The sequence below is a fragment of the Pseudochaenichthys georgianus genome, chromosome 1, assembly GCF_902827115.2.
Source record: "Pseudochaenichthys georgianus chromosome 1, fPseGeo1.2, whole genome shotgun sequence".
Taxonomy (NCBI): Eukaryota; Metazoa; Chordata; class Actinopteri; order Perciformes; family Channichthyidae; genus Pseudochaenichthys; species Pseudochaenichthys georgianus.
The window spans coordinates 1,667,365-1,690,653 of NC_047503.1; the positions used below are offsets into that span (position 1 = coordinate 1,667,365).

Here is a 23,289-nt window from a genome sequence, read left to right on the forward strand (position 1 = left end):
TTGAGCTTTAAAACAAATGAATAACGACTCTATATAATCATATAATAATAAAACACGGAGGAAAGAGATCTCTTTTCCTCCCCCTCTTCTGAGAGCCCAGCAGCTGATCTCCCTCTCCTGCAGGGGGGCGTGGTCAGCTGCAGCTCATTTGCATTAAAGCTACGTCACAGAATCAGCCCCTGCAAAAACTGGGCTGGAAAAGAGCAAATAGAGCGAAACGAGGCTTGGGCTGTTTGGTATTTTGAAAACAAAACTTCACAGACATGTTTTATATAGGTATGGCCCTACAATATATTTGTCAAATATAGCATGATAGGTCCACTTTAAATTAATTGAACCAATTGCTATTAATTTATAAGGCATTAATACTACTGTCTTATCAGGACACACACACACACACACACACACACACACACACACACACACACACACACACACACACACACACACACACACACACACACACACACACACACACACACACACACACACACACACACACACACACACACACACACACACACACACACACACACACACACACACACACACACACACACACACACACACACACACACATACACACACACACACACAGTGTATCATGCGAAGCGTCATGCAATGCATGAGGTCCAGCCTAACATGTGGCTGAAATCCAACGGTAGAGCTCACCTGTGATAGCTTTTCATAACCAATGAATATTCACATTTTCTTTGCACTTGTGAAATAAAATGCATGTTTGCAATAAAGAAAATAAACCTGTAGAAGGACTGCGGCCTGTGGGTATTTCACCATGTGATTATCACAAAGAAAATATCAGCATATGGTCATATAAAAAGGCAAAAACAACCAGGCACCTCGATGAATTGTTGATTTAGTTATGAATTAACAATGACCTGAACATATGGTTGATTTAACTTGTGATAACACATTATATTACAAATTAGGTTATGATTCCTAGCTATGTGAAGCAGTTCAAATGTCTATTTAAATGATATTCATCAAGTGCTATGCAGCTTAAACTTGGTTCTTACCCATGTTTGCAGGCTGTAATTGGTGATAAAGATTGGTATGGATAATACAAATGTTGTAATGCTGGTTATATTGTGGGAGACCTACAGAGGGAATGGGGGTTGGAATGTGTGGAGGAATTCTCTTTGAGGAAGGCATATGATTTATATTTGTTTAAGTGTTGAATGGGGGGGTGCATTATGTGTGTGTGTGTGTGTGTGAGAGAGAGAGGGAAAGAGAGAGAAAGAGAGACAGACAGAGAAGGGGAGCCTGACCGACTGACCTATAGTCTAATTATGTATCATTATCAGGAGACACAAACCGATCTAAATTACTGCAACAGCTCCCATTCACATAGATGGATTACACACAGCGCAGACCACACACACACACACACACACACACACACACACACACACACACACACACACACACACACACACACACACACACACACACACACACACACACACACACACACACACACACACACACACACACACACACACACACACACACACACACACACACACACACACACACACACACACACACACACACACACACACACACACACACACACACACACACACACACACACACACACACACAAACCCCTCCCACCATGTGCCCTATCCTCTGATCTCAGCCATTCCTCCTCTGTATAAATAAACCTGACATAGTAGCAGGGCCTGTGTATGTGTGTGTGTGTGTGTGTGTGTGTGTGTGTGTGTGTGTGTGTGTGTGTGTGTGTGTGTGTGTGTGTGTGTGTGTGTGTTGTGTGTGTGTGGGGGGGGGGGGGGGTGTGTCAGGCTGTGTGATGACGTGCAGGTACATTCCAGAGCAGCGGAAGTTTCTTTTCAGAGTGAAGTGCTGTTGTTGCTGCCTGGACTCACTTACATCTGTGCAGTCATCATGTGTGGAGCTCAGCAAATGGCGCATTTCCACTGCAGCGCGTAGCATGGTTTAAGCGTGCCGTGCCAAACCCGGCCCGTTTTTTGTTGAGTTTCCACTAGGATTAGTACCGGCTAACGGGTACTGTTTCAGTTTTTCTGGCCCTCCAAAATCCAGGTTCTTTCCGGGCCAACAACCGGGCTGAGTTTGCTAAACTAGTTAGAGAATCGCTGTCAATGGGGCTACAACTACAACAAGATGAACATATTTGACCGTGATTTAATTGTAATACACGTTTCAGAATGATGCCGAAGTAACAACATACTGATACCGGTTAGTAAAAACCAAGCGGCAAACTCTGGGGAAGAGCCGGGACGCCAATACGGAAGTGCCACACACTGCAGTTCATATATTGGCCGATAGGCGATGGCTGCAGAAAAGAGCAATTTCCATAGACCCCCATGTTAAAATGCCCAACTTTACAGCAGAAAAAAACATGTTTCTACCCATGGATGCAATACATATTATTATGAATATAGTTAGGTTCCACCTTCATGATTATGGATCTGTGAGTGAATTATTTTCTAACGCGACCCTTTTATTTATATTAGGTCTTAACGTTTTTGCATAAATTAGGGCGTGGCCACATTGAGTGACGGCTCTGTCAAGTGACTGCTGCTGCTAGCTTCTTGTCTCTCTGCTTGCTTCTCCGTGAAGCTACAGGGACTCTGCCTGCTCAGCTCATCCAGGGAACACAACTTGAAGCCGGCCGTGGTTGTTTGTTCTTCATGCTTATATATCGGACTATTGGGACTCGCTCTGCGGTTAAAACAGACGGTGCATGCATGCGGTTTTGCGGTAAGTGAAAATCGAGTACTTATGTATGTGTTAATGATTTTAATCAGCTACGTAATGAATGTTAAGGCTTGGTTTAGTGTGTAAGCGAGTGGTAGCTACATCGGTGCTAACGATGCTAATCGTAGCCTCCAAGTTAAAATAATAGACTGTATAAAGGTTCAAACGAAATAGACGTTAAGTGGGATAATACTGTAGAACAAACGGCTTCTGTTTGAGGTTGATAAAATAAGGTCATCCTTGTAACGTAGAGAGATAATAATAATTAATAATTCCTTACATTTATTATAGCGCATTAACAATGACTCAAAGCGCTTTACATATACACACATTGCACATCATACATGCAATGGTCAGAAACTGTGGACAATACCCACAGGAGCAAGTTCAGGTGAAGGGTCTTGCCCAAGGACCCACCGGCTTTACAGATGTTTTATTATGTAGGTAGGAACTATATGCATCGCTAAGTTTAATTTAAATTGGCTATGCTCAAGTATGTAGACAAGCTAATGTCGAAGTAGTGTATGTGAAATCAACCTCACAATAAGATGTGTGTATATTACAATTATTAATGTCATATTTCAAGATGATTACTTAGATATTACAATATGGTTGATTGAGCTGGAGTTCATTATCGAGCTTACACGTTAATGTAAGGATTTGCAGTACTCCATTCCTTCTGCTTCCCTTTTTGTTTGTTGTCTGTCTGTCTGTGTTTGTCTCCCGGGCTGGGCGTGGTTGACCTACTTCTGGTTCCTGCCAATTCATCTCCGCAGCTGCTTCTCATTCATCCTGATCATCTACTCATCCACACCTGCTTATTAACCCGGTCTCCTCATCCAGTCTTCACCAGTTCGTCGTCAAGATTACACTGGTAAACGTATTGCTTTCTAGCTTAGCCTGACACAACTCTGGAATAAGTTTTTGTCTTACCTGTTTGTCTCTCTATCCAGAAACCCATCATCACCTCCTCCGCTAGCCACGTCCAGCCACTTCCTCGTCGGATTCATCCACTCTCCACGCTACCCGCTCCAGCCTGCTCGCTCCCCTCGCTCTGAAACCCCTGCTCGCCACACTCCTGTCTGGTAGGACAACACAAACTCTTACTCCAACCTACTCGCTCTCGGGAGCGTACAGACTCAGGCTCAAGCCACCTCTCATCTGCCTGGCGATATCCCCAGCTCACTCCGGAGCCTCGGCTGAGGATCTCCATTCCCTAGTTTTTGTATCCCCTTTCCTGGACTATATTACTCAGTTAATATCCCCTGTCACGATACAAAAATAAACCTTTTGCTACAAACTCCTGTTTTTCTGTCCGTGTTTGTATTGTGGGTTCAGTCCTGAAAAGCGATCACGGAGCTTAACAGTTAACATCACAGTCATCTGAAGAACGAACCCAAACCTTGTTGTTTTTATTAATTGCATTACCAAATGGGTATCAAATAAACAGTAAGCATTGGTAACACAACTTCCAAAGTTACAGTCAAATAAAAAGGACCCTGACTCGGACAATACACAATCCAACATGTTCAACAGAAGAGAATCAGTTATATTCTTTGTCCACATGGTACTTTACACATATATCTGTTTGTTTAAGGTGTACAGGTGATGCAGACAGGCTGGACCAGAGAGTGAGAGACAGAACTGGACTCCTCACTGCAGTGAACTTCAGCACAGGTACAAAGACTCTTTTTTCATACTGTACAAAGAATCAAGAAAGATATTGGTTTAAATAAATGCAGTATTGACTTGAATACACTGATATACATTGATTCCATTAAACAATACTAAATACTAGATCACCTACACATCAGTTAAGTTGAGGGTTTTTTCCATACAAAAAGTTACATTTTAGATATTTAGCAATATGACTTTGTCAGCTTTCTAATTTAATGTATTGAAGGCAAAGATATTTAACACAGTGAGAACTGCTACTATTTATCTCTCAATATTGTCTGTAAAAAAACGTGGTAAAAGTTATTCTTTCAGTGAGACAACAGAGCAAGCTTCTACAGTTGCACTACGTTTTGAGAACAGTTAAATATTATTTTGATAATAACATATTTTAATGTTGATGAACTTCATACTGTTCATTCATAATCTGATCGTCTTTGTAGCTCACTGTTGAAATAAAAAAAAAACATTACATTTACAAAATAATGATATCTACAGCCCCTAAACACACAAACACACCACTTTCATAAATAACACACTTGTTCTGCAATAATATGTTTTATGTTTCCTGTCATTTTTGTTAGGAAAGGACATGCCTGAAAGACACAACATCTTCTCCTTCTCTGAGGGTCAAGAAGAACATCCAAGAGGAACATTAAAAGCTGATGTTATGAGATTTTAAGACCAGTACAGGACATTCACTAAGAAACTACTTTTATTGTAAAAACAGTCAGCTGATCGAATGCACCCATTTCCACATCTACACTCCATCAGCTGATTATTTCTATTGGCCTCGCTTTATGAGCTTCACATCACTTGTGCCGCAGAGTTTGCAACGTCACAAATAAATGGGGCCAATCTTCAGTCAGATGTGAATGTGTAATCTAACATTTTCAGTAAGAATAATGGGCAAAAGGAGTGCAAATACAAATACAATTTACTGAAATGTGAACCAAAACTTAATCAAACATGTTTTAAATAAAAAGCACATATGGACAGAAGGTGTAAACCTATTAAATGTATAATTAAACACATTTAGTCAAATAAAGTGACAGACTAGGCCTGTGCAGTTGGTATCAGCTTTGCCCAGCATGGGCTCCTCCATCAGGCCTGGTCCTCCTCGCTGAGGAAAGACCCTCAGTCCTCTCCAAACCAACAGACAGGACGTCCATCACACGGAGGTTTCTCCCTGAAGTCGCTGCAGCTCTCTGGACACCACGCTGTCTCAATCCGTCCACACTGAATATGAGAGGGGGAAAATGAAAATAATAAATGCTTTAGACAATAAGAAACATAACGTTGACTGTTGAGTTGTTCAGTTTTTTTAGACTGTCAATACTATTACTGTATAACTAATATCTCAGGTTAAGAGGCACATTCAAATAAAGATTGGTCTTTAAATACATGTTGTCTTTTGAATTGTTTGTCCAAAGTCAAGGATCTAGAACTGGTACTTAGATGTAATGATACAGTCTGTTACGGTGGAGCGAAGGAAGCAGGTAGGACCCAAATGCAGATTAAAGTCAAAATAATTCCTTTATTTCAAGGCTAAGATATAATCAAAGACAAAACAGAACACTCACCGACGAACTAGTCATGACACAAGACAACCCGACAAAGAGAGACAGAAAACACAGAACTTAAATACACCCAGGACTAATCACATAAACACGAGACAGGTGAGGAGGGAGGAGAAAACACATAGGTACCAGGTGAACACAATTGGGTAATCAGAGAGGGAAACCGACAGAAAGCAAACAGGCAGGAAACGGGGGTGAACACTTTACAAAATAAAAAATAGGAAACCCAAAGATAGAAAAGGACACGAAAAATACTAACACAGACAAATCCTAACACAGTCTGGTTATTATGCTGTTTGGAGGAGGCCTCACAGGTAAGAGCACTAACTAGCAACCATCACATGTACCTTAGCTTGACTTAAATGTATTAAACGTATAGTTAAGTGATATCAAAATATAAATAACTAATGTCATGCAAACATATTAATATTTGCTTGATTCCAGTGTTGAATTTAGCACAATTGCATACAAACATTAAGGGATTTTAAGATTCTCAAGTATTATGCTAAAAACTCAATAACTTAGATTATTATTTATAGTTTTGCTGAATAGTTTCATGTTCGCTTACCTTAGAAACGTAAAATGCCACGGCAGTGTGCAGATGGGGAGCATGTTAGCTTAGCTTGGTAGCTTCAGCTAGCTGTGGAACTTCCAGCTCGGTGGCAGCAGGTCCCGCCTCGGCTCTGCCTCTTTGCTCTTATTTGGAGCAGGCTGGAGAAGGCCGACTCCGCCTACTAAGGGCTTCTCGGCAACTCTGCAGAATCCTATGGGTGACGTCACGGACCCTACGTCCATTTATATATACAGTCTATGGTGTGGACCATGAATTAATGCTTTGACAAGTCTGCAGACAGACGGCAGGCGAAAAAGCTTTTAAAATGCGTGTTTTCTAAATGGAGATCGGCTAAGCTAACGTTATATATGCTCCGACCGTCTACTCTCACAACAACGGCCTACAGACATAAATAAACCAGCGACTGTATTCACCATGACACAGGCAGTCTGTGGTTTGTACTTGTTTAACTTTTGTCTAGTTTCTGAACAGATATGAGGAGCTGTGAGCTCTGAGGGCTAACAGCTAACGGCTGATGTTGGTTTTCTGTGCAGTGGAAATGCACCATTATCACACTGCCCCATATCTTTTATGCTTAAAACTCATGTGGATCATTATGTGCCACCATTGTGAAACCAAAATGAATTATACTTTCAGAAAACAATTCTACTTGTATTTATATTTTCTATTACTTCTACTACTTTATTTACTGCTAATAATGGTGGAAATAAGTTCTGCATAAAACATTTTTGATATCCAGTTGAGCAGTTGAAATGTTTATTACAATAGGGGTTCCTAGAGTCTCCAGAACGCTCTGTTCAACAATCAAGCTCCTCTTCTGTGGAACCGCTCCATGTTCATTGGACTTCCCTCTTAGATAGAGCTTATGCTGCTATAAAATGCCAGGGGACTTTTCACCACTCTTCCCTTACTCCTCCTTTTCTTGATCTGTGTGCACTCATGTCAACAGTGGCGACTGGTCACCTAATATAAAAAAATATATTTTAAGATCATGTTTAATCATCTGATTCGTCTGTACATTGCTGTTTTAGTCTGTGTTCTTCTAATTAGTGTCTACAGTGTGTGCCCATTGAGCTGTTTAGAGCCATGTGGGACAAAACCCGATCATGCCCCTCCCTCTCACTGTCTAAGTGAACGGTGACTGTAAAAACTACACTGCGCATGCTCAGAGTATTTTCCTATTTAGGCCCAATCCCAAACCACTCCCTCGACCCTACCCCTCCGTGATGGAGTGAACTCCGTTTGTAGCCACACTCGCAGCTCAACGAGGCTCCCTCCTGTCAGATGGAGGGAGTAAACACAGCAGCAAGCTTTGGGACGGCCTCCCCTCTCCGGCAGAAACAGGAAATGCCGTAACTGTATGTAACAACGGTTTCAAATCAGCATCTCTTAGACAAAAAGTTTAAATGAATAACTAAAATAAAACTCCAAACATCTTTCATTGTGTTCGCTGTTTGAGGGCTTGATAGCCCACTCCCCCTCCACACTCGTTGGTTTGGAACAGCACTTTAATATGGGGGACCCTCCGAGTGAACGCGCAAATGGAGGGGTAGGGTGTAGGGGGCGGTTTGGGAATGGGCCTTAATGTGTGTGGCAAAAAATAATGACCATAGGGGCACTGAGCTGCCATCCCCACCATACGTCATCTCACATCATTCAGAGCTGATTGGCTGTAAGTACGTGTGCCGCGAAAAGTGTGGTGTGTGAAGAGTAGGAGAGAGAGCTGCAGTGAGGCGTCCTAAAACCAGGAAGTAAGCTGCGCATGGCTTCCCTCCACAAAAAAGCAATGAGATTTCTCCATAGGATTTTAGAAAATAGCTGGAAATAAGATCTGTGGGAAACGTAGCTGTTAGATAAATGTACGTTTTGTTCAGCCGGATAATATCCACATGTCTACCCTACTTTTATCATTTTCGAATCATAAATCCATCATTTAGATTTATGATAGACTTTTGAAACTACAAGAAGATAAGGAGGACTTTTACAAAAAAGTAATAGAGATTTTTGTCCAGAAGGATAGGCAAATGGACTTCATCTTCAAGTCAAGGTAAGACTGCAATTTTATAGAAAATGGGATCTTACTAAGAGAGAACAATTCAATATTTAAATGATAAAATTACATTTTTTGGGTATACTTCTGTTGAACTGTCTGTTTAAAATTAATCAAAGCATCAGACAAAAAAAGCTTTTGAAAATAATATTATATTTTGATTTAGGTCAAAATATAATATTTGTAAACCTGAAGAGTCAGAGCCAGAGCCTCACCAGCCATGAACCTCACTGCAGAAGCTTATAGACATCTACGTTTTTTGTGCCCCACCACTTTTGTACATATAAAAACGCCACTGCATGTCACATGTCTTTGTGTAAAGAATCACAAATGACACACACATATACTAACTGTCTTCAAAGTGTGCTTCTCCTATGTCCTTCATTATTCGTTACATTACAATACATTCCATTAAAGGGACGTATTCACAGCACTGTGGGCCAGTAACAGTGTCTTGAAGAGGATTCAGACGGCAGCCAGTGAAGGGAGCGGAGGAGCGGTGCATTGTGGGAGAATTTAGGGAGGTTGAAGACCAGAAGGGCTCCTGCATTCTGAATGACCTTCAGAGGTCAGAGCAGCTTGCTGGTAGACCAGCCTGGAGGGAGTTGGAGTAGTTAAAGAATGAATGACCAGAGCCTGGACCAGAACACGTGTTGCATTCTGGGTCACTAGGGGACGTTTCCTCCCCTAGTTGTGCAGGGTGTTTCTGCAGGAGCGATGTCAGCAGTGAGCGACAGATGTTGTCCAGGGTCACACCCAGTCCAGTGTTGACCGTCAAAAGTTTAAAACCAATACATTGGCCCTTTTTTCTTGTGATTTAAAACAGTCAGTCATTTAAAGATGGATTTAGATAATAAAAAGAAAGTCACAGGGTTCTATAATTGTCCCTGTCTTTCCAATAGGGCAAACATATTGAAAATGAAGTTATAAATGATCATATATATTACAGGTGCTTTGTGTTTTGTATTAGTGGGCTAGGGTTATAAATACAATGTTATTTCAGACTGACCCATAGACTTCTCACAAATGAACATGCTGTCACTGTTTTGATAGGTATTCCTATGTCAGTGCAGCATCATGTGTCTGCAGGACAGCGACTCTCCATATGGTCAGAGCCACCCCTCCTCCAGACCAAAGGGACTGTTAATCTGAGGGATTAGTGTCTTTGTCAAATGGAGAGCTCAGATTGAAACATTGAGAAGGACTGTGGATGAAACCTGAGACATGAAAACAGAGAAGGGACACTGACACCGTGTGAGAAAACAACACAACCTCCCCACCCTCACGGAGCCAGAAGACTCCAACACGCATGTCTCTCTTGTTGGTGGCCTTAGGGGCCAACAGTGGATCAATAGACTGACATGGGTTGGCGGTACACATATTGGTTTATTCACCATAATGCTTAGTTTTTTAATCCTCCTTTGTCATCCTCAAGAGATTTAAAGAAATCGTCTGATATTTCTGGAAATGGCCATTTCCAATGAAACCCACTTCAGAGGAGCAGATGAATGTCAGCCTGAGATCAAAAAGAAAAAGATTTGTCGGAAGACTGCTCTGTAAACACAGCCTGGGAATATGTTGGACTCCCCATTATGACGGACCTGCCACTGCTCATATGACACATCTCGGTGTCAGGGGATTCTTTAAGGGAAACCTCCTTGCTGTGGTCTGGAGGAATGGTCACTTCTTAAACCCACAGGGCCAAATATGGGGGTCATATGATATCATGATGGGATCTCATGTCAAAGACATATTTATAATCACCTTTTGCACACGTTAATGAATATTAAATAATCAAAAAGGTCTCTCCTGATTCAAATATGTATTACAATATATACAGAAAATACAAGAAGACCGAACATACGTGGGTTAGGTTTTCAATTCATTACATATTTTTGTGTTGCTAAAATGAATTAGAGAACTACATGCATTGTTTATCGTGGCCATGCATTTGTGTTTTCAGTATGAAAGTGATTGGTGAGCCTGTTGTGTAAGTGTGACCAGAGAACGTGCAAGTGCAACAAAAAGGGAAGAGGAGGAGAGAGAAAATCAAAAGTGAGGAAAATACATTTAGATGTGCTCACACATGCAAATATAAATAGAATATACACATTTAAATAATATTCATGCCAACATGAGTTTTTGATAGGTGCGGTGCAGTCTGGGAGGGTTTCCTCTGTATTTCCTGTTTTTTAGTTTCCATATTTGTATCTGTGCCATTGACAACTCAGTGTAATAAAGCTGGACACATCAATGAGCCACACTGTTGCAACATGTTCCTCTTAATCACATCGGATAGCTATGAGTGACCCATGGTGAACGCACTCACCCGCCCAAGGAAGAGATCTACACAATCTCAAGGCCAAGGAAGACCATACATGTGTTGCAAACAACTGAACCAACTGCTACTGTCACAATCTTAAGGAGAACCCAAATGCAGCACTCGAGAAACCAAGGAGAATTGGTAATATACTTTATTGGAGATTCCACTGGATCGGAGGAATACCAACCGGGCAGTATAACGCACCGGAGGACAGCGGGCAGAAGGTGAGTCAGGGACAGGCAGAGGGTCAGGGAGTAAGCGAGGCGGTCAGCGTGGATACAGGCAGGGTCGGATAACAGGCCAGGCAGGATAGTCGAGGGACAGGCAGGATCAGGAAACAGGCAGAGCAGGCAGGTCGGGGACAGGCAGGGTCGGAACCGGGTAGGCAATCTAGTTTTGAACGCGGGAGAGACAAGCATGAGGCAAAGTACAATCTGGCAAAGAGTGTGTGTAAGGTGCGGGTTTAAATACTGGCAGAAGCTAATGGGTGCAGAAGAGAAAGAGAGTGAGTTAACGAGTGGGTGTGGAAAACAGGTGAGACAGGTGAATGGAAAACTACTGGTGAATGATGGAGCAGACTATGACAGAACCCCCCCCCTTAATGGACGGCTCCTGACGTCCCTAAATGCTAATCTACAGATGAGGGTGGGAGGTGGGATTAATACTCATCTGAAAAAGTTCCTTCGGCCTCCCTCTCTTGCCCCCTGTGGGAATCTGCATCCTCATCAGAAGCCTGCCCCTCGCTGTCCTCCTCTGAAGAGCTGACGGTAAGAGGAGAGACTCTCCCTGTGTCTCTGCCCATCGACGTGACGGTCTTAGATGGTTGCTCGGGATTACGCCGATGGAACTCCCTGATGAGCCGGGGGTCCAACACATGACGAGCTGGAACCCAAGACCTCTCCTCAGGGCCGTAACCCTTCCAGTCCACCAGGTACTGGACTCCTCTTCCTCTGCGACGGGAACGAAGAAGTCGTCGGAGAGTGTACGTAAGCCCGCCGTCAATCATCCGGGGGGGTGGTGGGGGAGGGACCGCAGGAACCAAGGCACTCTCTCGGACAGGTTTGATCCTGGAAACATGGAAAGTGGGATGGATCCGCAGAGTCCGAGGCAGTCTTAGCCTTACTGCTGCAGGATTGATTATCCTGACAATCTCAAACGGTCCAATGAATTTAGGTGCAAGTTTCTTCGAATCCACCCGTAAAGGAATATCCCGGGAGGAAAGCCATACCTTTTGGCCCACCTGGTAGACAGGTGCTTCGGAACGTCGGCGGTTGGCAGAGGAGGCGTACCGGTTGGCCGAACAGACGAGAGTTCTCCGGGCTTGATTCCAGGTCCGTCGACAACGACGGATGAAAGCCTGGACGGACGGACAGGTAACCTCCCTCTCCAGGGCCGGAAACAGAGGGGGTTGAAGCCCGTAAGCACACTGAAATGGGGACAGCTTGGTGGCCGAACTGACCAGAGTGTTGTGGGCGTACTCGACCCAGAGCAGCTGTTTAGCCCAGGCCGCTGGGTTCTTGGAGACTATACAGCGTAAGGTCGTCTCCATCTCCTGGTTCTTTCTTTCTGTCTGACCGTTGGATTGCGGATGGAAACCGGATGACAGACTGACCGTGGCCCCAAGGAGCGTGCAGAATTCCCTCCAGAACACCGAGGTAAATTGAGGACCACGATCGGAAACCACATCAGTAGGCAGCCCATGGAGCCGGAACACATGGAGCAGGACCAGCTCCGCCGTCTCTTTAGCTGAGGGGAGCTTGGGTATCGGCACAAAATGAGCCATCTTACTGAATCGGTCTACCACCGTCAAGATGTCAGTGTGTCCGTTGGACGGTGGCAGACCAGTAACAAAGTCCAGAGAAATGTGAGACCAGGGGCGATGAGGGATAGGCAGAGGTCGTAGGAGACCAGCAGGAGCTTGGTGAGAAGACTTGTTCTGATTGCAAACGGGGCAGGCATTAACAAATTCCCTGGTGTCCTCCTTAAGTGTTGCCCACCAGAACCTTTGCTGGACTACCTCCCATGTGCGTTGGATCCCAGGATGGCAGGTGAGTCTGGAGTTATGAGCCAACTGGAGAACATCAGACCTCAACGTCTGTGGAACGAACAGGCGGTTCGGAGGACAGGCACTGGGTCCCGGCTGGTCCTGCTGGGCGGCCTTGACCCTCTCCTCCACCTCCCAGATGAGGGCGGCGACGAGCTGAGACGTCGGAAGGATGGTGTCCAAGCCCCTGGGAATGTTACCTCCCTCTCCAAACTGACGAGAAAGAGCGTCGGCCTTAATGTTCCGAGAACCAGGGCGGTAGGAGAGGGAGACATTTAACCGAGTGAAGAAAAGGGCCCATCTAGCCTGTCGGGAATTCAGTCTGCGGGCCGACCGGATGTACTCCAAATTCTTGTGGTCGGTCCACACCAGGAAAGGTTGACTGGTCCCCTCGAGCCAGTGACGCCACTCCTCCAGAGCCAACTTCACTGCTAGCAGCTCCCGGTTTCCCACATCATAATTCCTTTCCGCTGGAGTCAAACGCTTTGAAAAGAAAGCACAGGGATGGAGTTTTTGGCTGTCCATTGCTCGCTGAGACAGGATGGCTCCCACCCCCATATCAGAAGCATCCACCTCCAAAACAAACTGTCTTACAGGATCGGGTACTCGGAGGATGGGGGCGGAGGTGAACCTGGCCTTAAGGTTCTGGAATGACTCCTCAGCCGAGGAGGACCACTGGAACATAACCTTAGAGGAGGTCAGGGCTGTGAGAGGAGCGGCCAAGGTACTGTATCCACGAATGAACCTCCGGTAGAAGTTGGCGAACCCGAGGAACTGTTGTAGCCGTTTCCGGGAATCTGGAACCGGCCAGGAAGTGACTGCATCAACCTTGGAAGGATCCATCTCGATGCTCCCTTGTCCCACGATGTATCCCAGAAAAGAGACAGAGGATGTGTGAAACTCGCACTTCTCCGTTTTAACAAACAGCGAGTTCTCGAGCAATCTCCTGAGAACCGCCTGGACGTGGTGCACGTGTTCTTTCAGCGTCTTGGAAAAGATCAGGATGTCATCCAAGTAAACAAACACGTGTCGGTCCAACATGTCTCGGAGCACGTCATTTACCAACGCCTGGAATACTGCAGGGGCGTTGGTAAGCCCAAAAGGCATGACTAGGTACTCGTAGTGCCCCGAGGTGGTGTTGAAGGCTGTCTTCCACTCATCCCCCTCGCGAATACGTACCAAGTGGTACGCGTTACGCAAGTCCAGCTTAGTGAATATGGGTGCTCCCTGCAACAACTCAAATGCAGAAGAGATAAGAGGCAGTGGGTATCGATTCTTGATCGTAATGTCATTAAGACCCCGAAAGTCGATACAGGGCCTTAGGGTCTTGTCTTTCTTCTCTACAAAGAAGAACCCTGCGCCAGCAGGTGATGAGGACGGGCGAATAATCCCAGCCGCCAGAGCGTCATTGATATAAGTCTCCATGGAAACTCTTTCCGGAGCTGACAGGGAGTACAATCGACCCCTGGGAGGGCTGGTGCCGGGATGCAGGTCGATGGCACAGTCGTAGGGCCGGTGTGGTGGTAGGGAAGTAGCCCTCGACTTGCTGAATGCTTCCTTGAAGTCCAGATATTCCGGTGGAACTCCTGTAACATCCAGAACTTGGCTGGGGTTCCCCGAGCGTTGAGGCGCGGCAGCCTGTTTCAGACAGATCTGATGACAAGAGGAGCTCCATCCCAAAATGGCTCCCGTCTCCCAGTCAATGTTAGGGTTGTGGCGGCGGAGCCATGGGTAACCCAGGATAAGCGGGATATGTGGAGACCGGAGAACATGAAACTGAATAGTCTCGTGATGGTTCCCAGACAGGAGCATGTGAACGGGTACAGTCTGATGAGTCACTGTCCCCAGCAGGTGACCGTCTAAGGCGTTGGCTGGAACTGGGCGAGATAAGGGAACCCGGTCTATTCCCAACTGCAGCATAAGCTCTTCATCCATAATACTCGCGTCCGAACCAGAGTCAATAAAAACTGCAAGACCCTGAGAGCTATCCGGTAATAGCAACATGGCATGGCTCAATGGTCTCTGAGTGGGAACAAATCCAGGGGTTTGGCTCACCAGTATGTTCCCCATTACTGCTGAGTCTTGCCTTTTACCGGGCAGTGAGAAACAAAATGGCCGGCCCGGCCGCAGTAGAGACACAGGTTACGACGTCTGCGATGCTCACGTTCCTCCAAAGTGAGGTTGGTGCGACCCACCTGCATGGGCTCATCCCCCCCTGGTTGCGGCTCTGGAGTGAGGTGAGGAGTCGCAGCCAAACTCGGACGTCGGGGCGCCCAGGCATGTTGAACTTCCACCGATCGTCGCTCCCGTCTCCGTGTCTGGATGCGCCGATCCATGCGGGAAGTCAGTTCAATCAACCCATCCAGTGAATTGGGCAGATCAAACGACACCAGCTCGTCTTTAATGTAATCCGCCAACCCACGCAGATAGGCGTCACACTGGGCTGCATAATTCCAGTTGCTGAGGCTCCGGGTGCGAAACTCAATGGCATAATCCACTATAGATCCATTACCCTGGCTCAGGTTCAATAGTCCTCCTGCAGCGTCTGGACCCACAGACACGGGTCCAAACACCTTGCGCAGCTCCGCAGAAAAAGCGGGGAACGAAGAGCAGGCGGGTGTTTGTTGCTCCCATTCCGCTGTGCCCCACAGTCGGGCTTTCCCAGTCAAATGATTGACCGTGAACGCCACACGAGCAGCTTCAGAAGCGAAAGTGTGTGGCTGCAGTGCAAACAGTATAGAACAGTTCGTAAGAAACGGGCTGCAGCCCTCCGGTTCCCCGGCGTAGCGCTCCGGAGTTCCCACCCGAGGCTCCGGGGTAAATCCCATCAGAGGTGATGCAGAAGCGGGTGTCGACGGCATAGGAAGAGGCGCTGGAGTGGCCACTCCTGCCACTAGCTGCTGCACCGTAGCCGTTAGCTGCTGTAGCTGCGCAGCTAAATAGGTTAGCGTCTGGTCCTGTGAAGATGTAGCATGATGAGCCTCAGTGGCCAGGATGGCTATCGAGGCTTCCTGCCTCTGGAGAGCGTCTCTCTCTCACGTTCCTCTTTTTTTATCATGGCGGAAATGAAAGACTGTACCTGGCAGCCCTGCACTACAATGAAAACGCTGAGCGTGCACAAGCCACTACATCCACTGGAAACCCTCTGTATAAACTGCAGTTCCCAAAGGCCAGGAAGGGAGAATGCAGAGCAAAACCAGTAAAGACTGACCCCACATTCCGTAAGTGTTTAAAATATTTATTATACAACTATTTACAAATATAAAATAAAAAAATTAGAAAGAAGTTTCAGTTTTTTACATGCATATGCTAATCTAAACCACATTTTTTGTTGTGCTTTTTTTACCATTGCCTAGCCCTACGTGGCCAACTTGATGGACCTCATCTTCGACCAAGTCTTTGTGGACCCTGCACCATTATGAGCGACCTGACAGGGAGGAGGTCATCGCCGGGTATGCTACACGGTTCAATTTGGCTGCTGTCTGAACCCAACATCGACATTTCACGGATCAGGAAACTCCCTGCGTATCCTGAGGACAACGCAGGCCGGAATCACCACTCTGATCCTGCGTCCAAGGAAGCCCCAGCACCAGCTCACAAAGCTTCTATAAAAATATTTAGTGTCATTTATACAAAATACAAGTAGGCTACATTTAGGTTTTTTTTATGGGTTTTTTTAACCGTTGATTTTGACAATAAAGTTCCGAGTTGATATCAAAATGTGTCGTGATTATTCATGTTTGGATGGGTAAAGAATATTCTGATTTCAAAAGCATAAGGTTGTGTGTGGACTTTTTTGTCGTACACATGGGTGTGTTATGCCATTGCTGTGTAGTATATAATATAATAGTACATGTACAATGACAGAATGAAAGATTGCATAAAGCCATATACACCAGTATTTATTTCCATGAACAATATTAGCATTCGTTTTACAATTTCAGTCAAAACAAACAAACCACTCACTGCTCTATTTGCCTCAACTGTAGTCCACCATGTTCAGCTCTGTAAATATTCAACGCATTCTGCAGGGAGAACACATTTAGGCACACAGGCTCCAATCCAGGATGGTCCACCATACAGGTTACAGAGTCCTCAAGTTACTGCATCCGTCTTGACACATTGTGATAAACGTATATTGAATGACATGTGAAAAATGTATTTAAACAGACAACTTAGTAAAGCTGTCAAAAATGTTACCTGTGGTATCTCCATGCAGCACACATTCTCCGTTCAGAAGGCATCGTGGCGCAATTTGCACAAAGAAGTCGATAACTGAGCTTTTATAAACACATGAAACTACACACATTGCTGACAACTGAGGTGTTGTTGGAGTTATACTTTTTATCATCCTAAGTTATTCAACTTTCCAACGGTTGTTGCAGGATGTTGGAAGAAAAGGACTGTAAACTATTAATAAACGCAATGAGGCCATTGTATATATGCTGAAAATATGAATGTCTCCCTTTATAAATATATATATATATATCGCTGTTTTTGCGTTACAAACTGTACACATTGCATTCTTGCTAATTAGCCAAAATATGAACGGAATAAGGAGCAAGCATCGTAACAGTAAAATAAATAGGGACAACAGCTTGTCAGCTAACCATTCAGAAACGTCCTGCTGCAACCGAGATGTTTGCACCTCCACCTCCACCTCCGCTGCTTCAGGGTCAGTTTCTGGATCAAATTGATAATATGCTTGAACACATGCATTGCTCTGAGATGACATGTTTATTCGACACTCGTAATCACAGCAAGCATGGTAACGTGACTCATGCCTGCTCTTCTGCAGGGGGCGTGGTCAGCTGCTGCTCAGAATTTTCAAAGACGGGCTTGGAATAGAGCGAAAATGAGCGAAACGAGGCATGTCTAAAAAATGATCAGTTTGGTATTTTGAAAAATAAAATGTATAAATATACCTTATATAGGTATGGTCATACACTATATCATTTACATATAGCATGATAGGTCTCCTTTAAGTAGTAACAATGCAGTGAGATATAATGTCTTGTTTTTAGACCATATATATACATATAAATCTAACTTGCTTTTAGAATACCCATTTTTTGGAAAATCTGAGACAGAAACCAGGAAACATTTGAGCATTTCTGGCTTACATTTCCTGAACCTGGTCAAATATTGCTCAAAATAAGTTTCCCCAGCTAATTACAAGATCTAATTTATCTAAATATCCCATCTTATTTCAAGGGAACTTACCAAGCAAATGTTCACTTGGCAGGTTTAACTTATTAACAGCAAAAACACCTTGTTTTTATTACTTTACATGATTTTTGAGCAGCATTTTTCCAGTGTCTCCTTTGTGTGTACTAGTAGGACTACACAAAGCAAATAACCTTACCATCATGGTTGAAACATTCGTCCCTCACTTAGCTTGGACTGAAAGCCAGTTCTATGTGAAGCTCATCCCTGATCTGTCTCTCCATCTGTTCCGCAAAGTGAATTGATGATCAGGCTTTAGTGGGTATTTGGCAGCAGGACAGGAAAGTTACACACCCAGTATTTGACAGTGTGCTCCTAACATCCTCCATGGTCATCTGTCCTGATGGCAACACTACATAGTTTCCACTCTACCGTGAGGAGAACAGATAGCTCATTTCCATTCACCTGTTTCTATGCACAAGTTGTCATACGACCACATGGAAGAGCCGCAGAGCTGTTCACCGGATACTTACCGGATGAACCTAAACATGATTGAATCAAGTTACTCTTGAAAGATGTTGCTGGTTGTTTTGAACCCACAAATCATTTTTGTGTCACCCAGGTCTGCAGTTCTGCTCAGCTCCACAGAGCTCGTCTGTGTCTTTCGCTCACAGTTTGTGTTTTTGGTGTAGACCAATATGAATATTGGATTTATATTTATCACAGAATCATAACCCAAAATAAGTTCTAATATTGATCTGTGTCTGCTGTAAATATGAAATCTGAATGTTAAAGAGTCGTTGCTGATAATATGTCTAATGCAATACCTTACATCAGGGGTGCCCAACCTTTTTTGAACCGAGAGCTACTTTTAAAGTTGCCAGTCTGCCGAGATCTACCAGTCCAAATAGAGAGGCGTAGCCATTACTGACAGCCTACTACCAGGTAAATACACACTTCTACTTGCATAAAACTGACCTTTGTACGATTAATACTCCATAAAATACGGCAGATCCTTTATCTTACCTCTTTCTAATCTACACACATACAAGTATTTAACTGAAGTTACACAACAGTGTTGTTGATACAGAGTTGGAGTTTATTCACACGTCACTACAGTGGGTAATGTTTTCAAGAAGCATTGAACAGTGCTGCCACATATGACACAGGAAAAAAGAAAAGACTCTGAACCCTTTCTTTGCCATTATATAAAAATAGTGTTGCTTCAAAAGTATAAATTAGGCTTACTAATAAGACAACTCAGATCTGAAGCTACTCAGGAATCTGCTGCCAACGTGCAATAAAAAAGACACAATAGAATCAAACCCTTTTTTTGTTGCATTTTAGTAGAGTGTAGAGCATTCGCATTTGGTCTCTTTTGTCCTTCTGCAGGCACCGTACCGGATGTAGGGATCGACAGGCGGGATTCGAGTAGTGTTGTGATAACTACCATGTGGATGTAATGTTGCTCTGTCGCTATTACCAAGATCTATGATAAACATGACTTGTTTATGAGAACATCAAACATGGTGTCAGAAGTCAAGTCTCCAGAGTTTTTTTTCGGCGGATTTTTCATGTCTGGGTGACGTTTGTGAGGACAACTAAGCCTGCTCCACCACCACGCATGCAGCTAAGCTAACATGGCGGAAGGATTCCGGAGACCCGACCCACTCGTCTTTGACGGTAACATCGCAGAGAACTGGCGAGTATTCGAACAGGAATACGACATTTTCATCGCGGTGGCACACTATGACAAACCAGCACGCACACGAGCCTACATTCTCCTCACTATAGCGGGACCAGAGGCCATCGAGCGCGAGCGGTCTTTCGTCTATGCGGCTGAAGTGAGGGGTCCTGTCGAGGATGCGCCCATCATCACTCATGCCGACTAAAGAAGACCCGGAGTGTCTGAAAAGAAAATGTAGGGAGATGTGTAACACTCAAACAAATGTCACTATGGAAAGAGACAAGTTCAATACGAGGAATCAAAAAGTTGGTGAGTCAATTGAATCGTATGTCAGTGCTTTAAGGATCAAGGCAAAGAGCTGCACATTTGGGAATCTCTATGAAGAACTAATCAGAGATAGACTGGTCTGTATCAGTAATGACGACTTAAGGAAAGTGCTCCTGAGAGACTGTGATTTAACACTAATCAAGGCTGTTAACATATGTCAGATCCATGAGATGACTGAAGAGCACAATAAAATACTAGCTTTGCCACAGCACTCTGCCACACATGTGGATTCAGTTCAGACTTACCAGAGAGGAACACGAAAATACGACAACAAAAGGAAACCTCAGGCAAATGGAGTTAGCTCTATTTCCAACTGCTACAACTGTGGAGGTAGTCCTGCAGCGAAGAGGGACAACTGTCCAGCTAATGGTCAACAGTGTCATACCTGCAAAAAGTGGAATCAGTTCAAGAAGTGTTGCAAGTCCAGACAACAAGCATATAACAAGCAAGGGCCCAGGAGGATAGTTCATCAACTAGAACCTGATCAAGCTGATACAACTACAGATGAAACATGCTATGTTGACGGCGTAACACTGCAAGTAAGTGTTGATGCAAACAAATGATGAGGCTTTTGTCACAGTGCACATCAATGACAATGTAGTTGAGATGAAAGTAGACACTGGTGCGAAGTGCAATGTTATGTAAAAAATGTCATTCAATGTGATAAAAGGAGATGAACAAATACAGACGTGTTTTAAATCCAATAATCTTGTTGCATATGGTGGAAGCAAAATCAAAACTGCGGGCGTAGTCAGACTGCAGTGCCACCTAGTGGGAAAAGTCCACACACTGCCATTCTACATTGTAGAAGAGGGTGTCCTGCCACTGCTTGGGCTACGAGCGTGCAGACGGGTGGGACTAGTTTCATTCAGTGAAGCAGTTCATCAATTAAGCCCCACTGACGATGATTTTTCAGTTGAGATCCAAACAGATGTCTTCTCTGATGAGCTTGGAAAGCTACCTGTGACGTACTCCATCACTCTCGACCCAGATGTAAAACCAGTCGTTCGTCCTGCACATCGCATACCTGTGGCTATGAAAGACAGAGTCAAAGCTGAACTCGACAAGATGCAGGAACTGGGCGTCATCATTCCTGTCTCAGAGCCCACTGATTGGGTGTCCTCTATGGTAGCCACTAGCAAAAAGGACAAACAAGAAATCAGGATATGCATTAATCCAAGAGACTTGAACACTGCTACACCACACCATCCTATGCGTACTGTGGAAGAAGTCGCCACACACATGTCAAAATAAACGATGTTTTCTGTATTAGATGCAAAGAGATCTTTTTGGCAGATTCCACTCGACCATAAGTCTTCCATGTTAACCACTTTCAGCTCCCCTTTTGGTCGTTACAGATTTCTAAGAATGCCATTTGGAATCAATTCTGCCAGCGAGGTGTTCCAGCGCTCCATGGAACATATTTTCGCTGGATACCCCTGTGAAATCCTCGTTGATGATATCATTATTGCAGGTAAAGATGTTGCAGAGCACGACGCCAACCTGAGAGAAGTGCTCAACAGGGTCAGGGAGGTTAACTTAAGGCTTAACCCCCTCAAGTGCAAGTTCAGGCTAAGCCAAGTCAGCTATGTCGGCCATGTTTTCACCAGTGAGGGACTCAAAGCAGATCCTTCCAAAAGAAGTGCTATTAGTGAGATGCCAGTGCCAGCAGACGTCCCAGCCTTACAAAGATTTCTGGGGATGGTCAACTACCTTGGAAAGTTCATACCAAACTTCAGCCAGCTGTCAGCTCCACTACGGCAGCTCACACATAAAGACACAGAATGGACATGGCATGAACAGCAGCAGAAAGCTTTTGAAGATTTAAAGAAACGCATGTCTTGCCCACCGGTGTTGCTGTACTACGACGTTGACAAGCCAGTGACACTTACTTGTGACGCTTCACAGTACGGACTCGGTGCAGCGTGTTTGCAGGAAGGAAAACCTGTAGCGTATGCTTCGCGTACACTAACTGAAACAGAAACCAGATATGCTCAAATTGAAAAAGAGTTGTTGGCAGTGGTCTTTGCATGTTCAAAATGCAATGACTATATCTATGGTAAACCAGTTGAAGACCAGCTGAAGACATGACTCTGCAAACACTCAGCACCACTATCAGCCCGCTAAACAGCATAATCTTCCACATGCCATTAGACCGTATTTTCCTTTCAGAGACAAACTGGTTGTTGAAAATGGAGTCATAATGAAAGGTCACAAAGCAGTTATTCCTCTGTCACTACAGAAAGAATACATCAGCATCATGCACAGAGGACATCCTGGTGAAGAAGCTACAAAGCGGAGAGCACGTGGCATTGTTTTCTGGCCAAATATGACAGACAACATTCACACAGAAATACAGTCATGCTCAGTGTGTAACAGCACACAACCACACCAGCAGAAAGAACCACTCCATCTGCATCCAGTTCCAGACCTGTCGTGGTCAACTGTAGCAACTGACATCTTTGAGTGGCACAATCAGCAATACTTGGTGCTTGTGGACTCATATTCAGGCTGGTATGAGATAGACATGCTTCGTGATATCACTGCAGCAACAGTCATTGCAAAGCTGAAAAGACATTTCTCAGTTCATGGAACACCTCACACCCTCATGTCAGACAATGGGAGGCAGTTTTGGGAGACTGTGGCTGCGAGGGAGTGCGGTCGTCTTTCCACCAGAAGGTTGTGGGTTCGATCCCAGCCCATGCAGTCAACATGTCGATGTATCCTTGGTCAAGATACTTAACCCTGAGTTGCTCCCGATGGCATGGCCAACGGTGTGTGAATTTGTATGCGTGTTAATTCCTAGAGTAATATACACTGCTCTGTATGAATGGGTGTGAATGGGTGAACGACATGTATGTTAAGCGCTTTGAGGGGTCTTAAAGACTGGATAAAGCGCTATATAAGTACAGTCCATTTACCATTTACTAGCCAGCGCTTTAAAGACTTTGCTTCACAGTGGGACTTCAATCATATTACCAGCAGCCCTGAGTATCCCCAGTCCAATGGGCTAGCTGAACGGGCTGTGCGCTGTGCTAAGCAGCTCATGGAGAAATCTCATAGAGATGGAACTGATGTTTTTCTTAACCTATTAAACATCAGGA

General features: G+C 44.6%; 1 long non-coding RNA gene across 1 annotated transcript; it reads left to right on the plus strand.

The window, feature by feature from the left end:
* The first annotated feature begins 3,564 nt into the window (after nucleotides 1-3,564).
* On the plus strand, nucleotides 3,565-5,346 carry LOC139434354 (uncharacterized). Its single transcript, XR_011643710.1, has 3 exons — nucleotides 3,565-3,845; nucleotides 4,358-4,437; nucleotides 5,019-5,346. It is a non-coding gene; the product is annotated as an uncharacterized lncRNA (long non-coding RNA).
* Nucleotides 5,347-23,289: the final 17,943 nt, after the last annotated feature.